Source organism: Theropithecus gelada, chromosome 4 (assembly GCF_003255815.1).
Source record: "Theropithecus gelada isolate Dixy chromosome 4, Tgel_1.0, whole genome shotgun sequence".
NCBI lineage: Eukaryota > Metazoa > Chordata > Mammalia > Primates > Cercopithecidae > Theropithecus > Theropithecus gelada.
Genome location: NC_037671.1, coordinates 29,854,351 through 29,862,243, shown reverse-complemented (window position 1 = coordinate 29,862,243; position 7,893 = coordinate 29,854,351). Strand labels below are relative to the sequence as shown.

At 38.5% G+C, this 7,893-nt stretch overlaps 1 non-coding gene across 1 annotated transcript; it reads right to left on the bottom strand.

Moving 5' to 3' along the window:
* Positions 1-1,325: 1,325 nt before the first annotated feature.
* On the bottom strand, positions 1,326-1,419 carry TRNAI-UAU. The gene is made up of 2 exons: positions 1,382-1,419; positions 1,326-1,361 (listed from the first exon to the last, which is right to left on the bottom strand). It is a non-coding gene; the product is annotated as a tRNA-Ile (tRNA).
* Between the last annotated feature and the right edge of the window lie 6,474 nt (positions 1,420-7,893).

Sequence of the window (7,893 nt, the reverse complement as noted above, 5' to 3'; positions counted from 1 at the left end):
AGATGCAACTAGTTTCTGTCTTTTAGGAAAAAAAAATCCCAAAGGCCATAGTTTTCACTGCCCCATAGGACATTAGCTAGTTTTTTACTCAAACTTGCAATCTCTTGCATTATTTTTCCCCCACTGACCATACATTTACCAGCCTTTTCTATTGTTATTGCAATCAGTTTACCATACTCCTCCTTTCCTCATTAGTGACTTAAATAAATATTTGATGATTAGTTACTATATATATATTTGAAGAGTATGCTTTGATAGCTTTTAAGGTACTCCAGTGGCTTACCAAGCGCTACAAAGTGAGAAAGTGTTCACTTTATTATCATCTGGTGCGTTCCTGAATGGGATCTCCCTAACCTTTCTCAGGAGATACTCTGTGATTGGACAATGTCCAGACACATGCAAGACCCATTTAGGAATACAGACCTCAAGAGAGAGTTATCTGTGCTCAGCTTAATTCCACTCACCTCTGTGACATGTCCCAAGTGGGACACACGTGCTTTCAGGTTTATGGCAATCTTTATAGCTAGGAAAACAACTCCAAATTACTCAGTTCAATTCCCTCTCTTGGTGAAGAGTTGGGAAGCATATGATAAAAGCTATATCCAGGCAAACCCCAGGTGTCATAAGGAGGGGAAGCATATTTTAAAGTCAAAATCCCTATCTACGTCCTACCCAACTCACCCACAACAATATGCTTATTCTTGTAATGCTGTTCTAAAGATTTCAGGCTTCTGGGTCTATTACCACTCATCCTTTTTCAAGTCCAGGTAGTTGAATGCCTGAGGACACCAGGTGCTCTTTCTCACTTGATAAAGGCTGCTAGATCATCCATGACTGTTGATTTTATCAGGGTAAAATCAAGTGGGGGAAAATACTGGAGGGGAAACTGTCATCAGAAATCAGTCCTCCCCCTCCCCTCAATCAGAGTTTTAATCGACAGGAAACTTTTACTATTTCCCACTTTTGAGTTTCCTTAAATGGAGTTCAATGCTTATCACCTGATGGGAGTTTCTTACCAGTAAGTATGTGCCAGGGGCTTCCCGAGGAACGATGATCGATGATCCTAACAGCAAAGTGGAAAGAAGGATGTAAAGAGATGATGGTCTTTATCTCAAATCGACATGCAGGACAAAGTGGAGATAGAAGGTAGATAACTCACTGCACTGCAATGGATTTTTTGGTAATTGGCATTGCTTGGTTCTAAAAGGGCTAAGGAAACCAGTAACAATAAACTGTGTACACAATTCCAAACACGTTAAAGACGGTGGAGTAGGATTACAGGGGGGAAGGCACTTCAAGTGATGCTATCTTGGGTTGGAAAACAATGCTCCAGGTGAGGCTCGAACTCACAACCTCGGCATCACTCGCACACATACTGCCTTATAAGTACCGCGCGCTAACCGATTGCGCCACTGGAGCACACAGCCCCGACTTCCGGTCACTGGTTACACGGCCTACACAGGAACATCCGGCGTGTTTGCTCTGGTTGTCACATCACAAGTTCCTCGGCCGCGCGCCCTGAGTCCCGGGGCCGCTTCTCCCTCAGACGCGTGCGAAGGCGGACTGGGTTCAGCTGCGGACTCCACGGGAGCCACCGGTCCTGAAAGCGCAGAGCATGCTTTGTTTGCGGAAACGAAAGCGAATACTTCTTTCCTAGGAAACCTGGGAAAGGGCGGACGCTCCCACTGCCTCAGGCGTTCCCTGGAAAACCTTCAGTGGCCGCCGTGTGGGCAGGCTAGCGTCCCGCTACTGCGCTGGTTCCGGAGCCCTTCCCTTGCCTCTCCCAGGGTCCTTCTCCCAGCGTCGGAGGAAGGCCCGCCGTCTGCGCGTGGAGTGCGGGTGGTGGGAATCCCTGGGAGGATTACGAAATCCTTCAAGTGGGATTTACCAAAGCCGTTCCTTTCCGCTCACTTCCGTTCCCGCTTAGCAAACGTGTTGGAAACGGGTTGCTACTAAAAGGAAGTGGTGCTGGGCTGCATTTTCTGCGGCTAGTCTGCGAGAAACAGCCCTGGAATGGGCCTCTATTTCTTCCTTGGAGCATCCCTCCCTGGGACCTGGGAGTTGAAATCTCTAGGCTAAAGCAACTGAAGCAGGCTCCGTACTGGGCCTCTATGCTGGATTAAACCAGGTTTTTCAGAAAGTGCCTTACTAGGCTACAGACCTTGTGCTTCAGAGTGTTTTAAGGGGAGAGGATGGGGAAAAGGGCTGTCTCTAGAAGGTAAATGTGTATTGGAGATGGGGAGTGTGTGTTTACACGGAGTATCGGGCGTCTTTCTTATGGGTGGACATTGTGGATGAGAATGAGAGATTAAGGCAGAATTAGCTGGTCTTTTAATCCCAAACAGTGTTCTAAAAATAAAAACTGTATCTTCAAGGTGTACAACGTGATGTTTTGATACATGTACACAGTGAAATGATTTCTACAGTCAAGCTAATTAACATAATACATATCTTCACAGTTACTATTTTGTGTAAGTGGTGAGAGCACATGAAATGTACTCTTCACAAGTTTCCAATGCACAATGCAGTATTAACTATAGTTATCCTATGCATTACACCTCTAGACTTATCCTACAGAATTGCAACTTTGTATCCTTTGACCAACATTTCAACCATTTCCACACGTCTCCACCCCTGGTAACCACTGTTCTACTCTGCTTCTATGTATTTGACTTTTTTATAATCCACATATGAAATCATGCAGTATTTTTCTTTCTGTATCTGGCTTGTTTCACTTAGCATAATGACATCCAGGTTCATCCATGTTGCAAACAGCAGGATCTTCTTTATTAAGGATGAGTAATATCCTATTGTGTATATAAACCATATGTGCTTTATCCATTCGTTGGTGGACACACACTTAGGTTGATTCTATGTCTTAGTTATTGTGAATAATGTTTCAGTGAACATGGGCGTGCAGTTATTGCTTCGAGATCCTGATTTCATTTACTTTGGGGATATGAACCCTGAAAATTTGAGACAGGCCTCAGTTAATTTAGAAAGTTAATTTTGCCAAGGTTGAGGACACACCCCTGTGACACAGCCTTAGGAAGTTCTGACTACATGTGCCCAAGGTGGTCGGAGCACAGCTTAGTTTTATACGTTTTAGGGAGACATGAGACATCAATCAATATATGTAAGAAGTACATTGGTTCCTTCCAGAAAGGCGGGGATGAAGCAGGGAGGGGGCTACCAGGTCGCAGGTAGGGGAGAGACAAATGGTTGCATTCTTTTGAGTTTATGATAAACCTTTCCAAAGGAGGCAATCAGAGTATGCATCTATCTCAGTGAGCGGAGGGATGACTTTGAATAGAATGGGAGGCAAATTTGCCCTGAGCACTTTCCAGCTTGAATTTTCCTTTTGTGATTTTGGGGGCATAAGATATTTTATTTTCACGTTATATACCCAGAAAAGGTACTGCTGGATCATGTGGTAGTTCTATTTGTAATTTTCTGAGGAACAGCCATACTGCTGTTTTCCGTAAAGGCTGTACTAATTTACATTCCCACCCACAATGTAAAAGGGTTCCCTTTTCTCTCCATTGCCAACACTTGTTATTTTTTTATATTTTTAAATTGGTGATTCTAACAGGTGTGAGATGATGTCTCATTGTGGGTTTAATTTGCATTTCCGTGATGATTAGAAATGTTGAGCATTTTTTCTATTGGCCATTTTTATGTCATCCTTGGGAAAATATCTGTTCAGGTTCTTTACCTATTTTTTAATCAGATTTGGTTTTCTTGCTATTGAGCTGTCCAATATGTTTTGGACATACCTTATATGTTTTGGATATTAACTCCTTATCAGATACATCATTTACAAATATTTTCTGCCAACCAATAGTTGCCTTTTCGTTTTGCCCATGTTTTCTTCTCTGTGCAGATATTTTGTTTGATGTAGTCTCATTTGTTTACTTTCACTTTTGTTTCCTGAGCTTTTGGTGTCCTGTCCAAGAAATCATTACAAAGGCCAGTGTCAAGGAGGTTTTCCCTTATATTTTCTTCTAGGATTTTTACAATTTCAGGTCTTCTGTTTGTGTCTTTAACCTATTTCGAGTTGAATTTTATGTAAGGTGTAATATAAGGGTGTAATCTTACTATTTTGTATGTGGGTTCCCAATTTTCCCAACACCATTTATTGAAGAGGCTGTCTTTTGCCCAGTGTGTATTTTTGTCGCCCTTGTCAAAAATCAGTTGACTGTAAATGTGTAGATTTATTTCTGGGCTCTCTATTTTGTTCCATCGGTCTATGTGTCTGTTTTCATGTCAGTGCCCTGCTGTTTTGATTGTATAGCTTCGTATAGTACATTCTGAAGTCGGGTAGTGTGATGCCTCCAACTTTGTTTTCCTTTCCCAAGATTGCTTTGGATATTTAAGGTCTTTTGTGGTTTTATGCAAGTTTCAGAATGTTTTTATTTCTGTGGAAAATATTGGAATTTTGATATTGTGTTGAATCTCTATATTGCTTTGAGTATTATGGACATTTTAACAATATTAATTATTTTGATCCAGAAGTCTTTTCATTTACTTTGTCTTTTTCAGTTTCGTTCATCAACGTTTTAGTTTTCAGTGTACAAATCTTTTACCTCCTTGGTTAAATTTATTGCTAAGTATTTAAATTTTTGTACCAATCATAGTAGATATTTTTTAAAATTTCTTTTTAGGTAGATTGTTTGTGTAAAGAAACACAACTGACTTTTGTATGTTAATTTTATATCCTACAGCTTTGTTTAATTATTAATTTTAATAGATTTTTGGGTGGAGTTTTTATCAATTTCTACATATAGACTCATGCCATGTGCAAACAGTTTTACTTCTTCTTTTCCAATTTGGATGCCTTTTATTTCTTTTTCTTGTCTAATTGCTTTTGCTGGAACTTCCAGTGCTATGTTGAATAGAAATGGAGATGGTGGTAATCTATGCCTTGCACCAGATCTTAGAGGAAAAGTTTTCAGTTTTTCTCTATTGAATATGATGTTAGTTGTGGGATATTAATAAATGGCCCTCTTGTGTTGAGGTAATTTTCTTCTGTACCTATTTTGTTGAGAGTTTTTATCTTGAGTGGATGTTGAACTTTGTCAAATGCTTTTTCTGCATCTATGATGATATGGTTTTTATCTTTCACTCTGTTAATGTGATATATTGCATTGATTGATTTGGGTATTTTAAGCCACCCTTGTATCCCAGGGATAAACCCCACCTGATCACAGTGTATAGTCTTTTTGATATGTTGTTGAATTCAGTTTTCTATTATTTTATTGAGGATTTTTGCATCTATGTTCACCCAGAGATATTGGCCTATAGTTTAGTTTTCTTGTGGAGGCTTTGTCTGGCTTTGGGATCAGAGTGATGCTAGCCTCATAAAATGATTTTGGAAATATTACCTCTACTTCTATTTTTGGAAGGGTTTAAGAAGGATTGGTATTATTTTTTCTTTAAATATATGTCACAATTCAGCTGTGAAGCCTTCTGGTCTTGAACTTCTCTTTTTTTGGGAGGTGCTATATGGTTTGTATGTAGTTTGTCCCCAAAAAACTCACACTCAAAGTTAATTGCCAATGTAATGGTGCTAAGAGGTAGGACTTTTAAAAGGCCTTTGGATCATGGAGGGATTAATGCAGTCATGAAGGGTTTAATGCAGTCTCAGTTATCATGAGAGCAGGTTATTATAAAGTGAGGCTGCCTCTTGTGTTTCATCTCTTTGTACACACTCATTTCCCCTTTGTTCTGCTTTCCACCATTAGTTGAAGCAGCACAAGGCCCTCACCAGATGGGATGCTTGATTTTGGACTTCCCAGCCTGCCAAACTGAGCTAAATAAACCTCTTTTTTTTTTTGTCTTAAAATAAGTTACTCATCCTCAATTATTCTGTTACAGCAACACAAAACAGACTATAACAGGAGGTTTTAAAATTATTATTACTTCTATCTCCGTATTTGTTATTAAAATGTTTAGGCTTTGTATTCTTGATCCAGTCTTGGTAAGCTATTTATTCTAGGAATTCATCCATTCTTTCTAGGTTATTTAATTTGTTCACATATAATTGTTCATAATAATCCCTTATGATCTTTTCTGTTTCTGAGGCATCTGTTGTAATGCCTTCTTTCATTTTTTATTTTATTTATGAGTTTCTCTTTTTTTCCTTATCTAGCTAAGGGTTTGTCAGTTTTGTTTATATTTAAAAAACTCTTGGTTTTGTTTATTATTTTTCTATTGTTTTCTAGTCTCTGATTTATTTCTGTACTGATCTTTATTATTTTCTTTCTTCTGCTAACTTTGTGTTTAGTTTGTTCTTCTTTCTAGTCCCTTGAAATCTAGTTTATTTATTTGAGAGCTTTCTTGTTTTGTAATGTGGCATTTGTCACTATAAACTTCCCTCTTAGTATTGCTTTTGCTATATCTGATAAGTTTTGGTAAGTTGTATTTTCATTTTTGTTTGTCTGGAGTTTTTTTAAAATTTTGTTTTGATCTCCTACTGAACCCAGTGGTTGTTCAAGATTATGTTATTTAGTTTCTATGTGTTTGTGAATTTTCCTGTTTTCTTGCTGTTAATGATTTTTGGCTTCATTCCATTGTGGTTGGAAAAGGCACTTCGTATGATTTCTATCTTTTCGAATTTGTTAAGACTTGTTTTGTGACTTAAAATATGATCTATCCTGGAGAATGTTCCATGTGTGCTTCTGAAATATTCTCCTGCTCTTGAGTGAAAAGTTCTAAATATGTCTGTAGGTCTATTTGGCCTATAGCACTTTTCAAGTTAGCTGTTTATTGATTTTTCTGTCCACATGCCACATGTTCTATCCATTATTCAAAGTGGGGTATTGAAATCTATTACTATTGTATTGCTGTCAGTTGATCAACTTGCTGGTGTCTCATATGTCTCTTAAGCTATGTTGACTCTTTTTCAATTTTTCTTTTTTTCCCTCTGATTGTATCATTTCTAATGACCTGTCTTCAAGTTCACTGATCCTTTTCTTCTGCTAGATCTAGTCTGCTGTTGAACCCTGCTATTGAATTTTTTGGTTCAGTTATTGTATACTTTAGTGCTGTGATTTCTGTTTGTCACTATTTAATTTTTTAATCTCTCTGTTGAAATTCTCATTCTGGTCATGAATTTATCTCTTGACCCCAGTGAGCATCTTTTTTTGGTTTTTTTTGGATTGTCCATCATTTTTTATTGTTTCATAAGAGTTTTTCTTTCTTTCTTTTTTATTATACTTTAATTTCTAGGGTACATGTGCACAACGTGCAGTCTTGTTACATATGTATACATGTGCCATGTTGGTGTGCTGCATCTATCGACTTGTTGTTTACATTAGATATTTCTCCTAATGCTATCCCTTCCCCTCCCCCAACCCTATGACAGGCCCCGGTGTGTGATGTTCTCCACCCTGTGTCCAAGTGTTTTCATTGTTCAATTCCCACCTATAAGTGAGAACATGCGGTGTTTGGTTTTCTGTCCTTGTGATAGTTTGCTCAGAATGATGATTTCCAGCTTCATCCATGTCCCTACAAAGGACATGAACTCATCCTTTTTTTAGGCTGCATAGTATTCCATGGTGTATATGTGATACATTTTCTTAATCCAATCTGTCATTGATGGACATTTGGGTTGGTTCCAAGTCTTTGCTATTGTGAATAGTGCTGCACTAAACATTTGTGTGCAAGTGTCTTTATAGTAGCATGATTTATAATCCTTTGGGTATATACCCAGTAATGGGATAGCTGGGTCAAATGGTATTTCTAGTTCTAGATCCTTGAGGAATTGCCACACTGTCTTCCACAATGGCTGAACTAGTTTACAACCTACCAACAGTGTAAAAGTATTCCTATTTCTCCACATCCTCTCCAGCATCTGTTGTTTCCTGACTTTTTAATGATTGCCATTCTAAC